General features: G+C 44.4%; 1 protein-coding gene across 1 annotated transcript in view; it reads right to left on the bottom strand.

The window, feature by feature from the left end:
- The window catches only part of CRLF2 (cytokine receptor-like factor 2), a 90,191-nt gene that overhangs the window by 75,585 nt on the left and 13,724 nt on the right, over window positions 1–882 (bottom strand). The window lies entirely within an intron of this gene.

An 882-nucleotide genomic window follows, 5' to 3' on the forward strand; every position in this document is an offset into this window, starting at 1 on the left:
GCAGAATACAACCTGTTGAGTTCATTTGCATCTGGAATTAAAGTCTTTTAAAAACAGAAAAGAGATTTTAAGATATAAAAGAGAATAGTCTAATTGGATACTCAAATGGGGAGGGGGGACTATAAAGGCAAGAAGTGACTGGCTTACAAGCTTTCAAGAGGGAACCTGGTGCTAGGGAGCATGGCAGAAGGCAGAATCTCCAAAAGGTACTATTCAATCTGTCTGGGCGGAGCTGATGAAAGGAGATACAGGTGGGTAACTCGTGATACTATAGTGAATAATGCTTATCAGGACGGATTATGAGGGTTGGAAATGCAAAGGTAGAAGTTTTGTAACAAGGAAGGGAGTGATTAATCCTCCAGGACAGGAGCGGAGACCTCTGGGACCATCAACGGAGAAGAGCCGAGAGCAGGACCCTACCCAGAGAAACAGAGATGCCTGAGATGGAGACAGCAATGATAACGTAGAGTGGATGAAGCGACTGGGGACTTTGGACCCAGAGAGGGAAAGGGACTGTGGGCCAAAAACTGGGGGGATGAGGGGGAAGTGTAGGGGGCAGGTTTCTGGGATATACCCTTTGGGTGGTTGATGATGCATGGAGTGGATTGGAACCATGGCAGTGAGATGATATACAATGGAATGAATGTAAACTAAAGTTCTCGCATGTAAACTATGATATAATTTTCAATAAAACATTTTTTAAAAAAAGAGAGAGAGAATAGTCTAGAGAGCAGAAGTTAGAGGAACTTACTATCACCAAGAGAGAAGATCCGGGAGTGGAACATGTCCTTTGGACTCAGGATCCCTACGCTAAAAACATGCTAGACCCAGAGGAAGATTGATGCTAAGGCCACGGAAATCTCCAAGGAACACCACACCTAC

Source organism: Chrysochloris asiatica, unplaced genomic scaffold (assembly GCF_000296735.1).
Source record: "Chrysochloris asiatica unplaced genomic scaffold, ChrAsi1.0 scaffold00372, whole genome shotgun sequence".
Classification (NCBI taxonomy): domain Eukaryota; kingdom Metazoa; phylum Chordata; class Mammalia; order Afrosoricida; family Chrysochloridae; genus Chrysochloris; species Chrysochloris asiatica.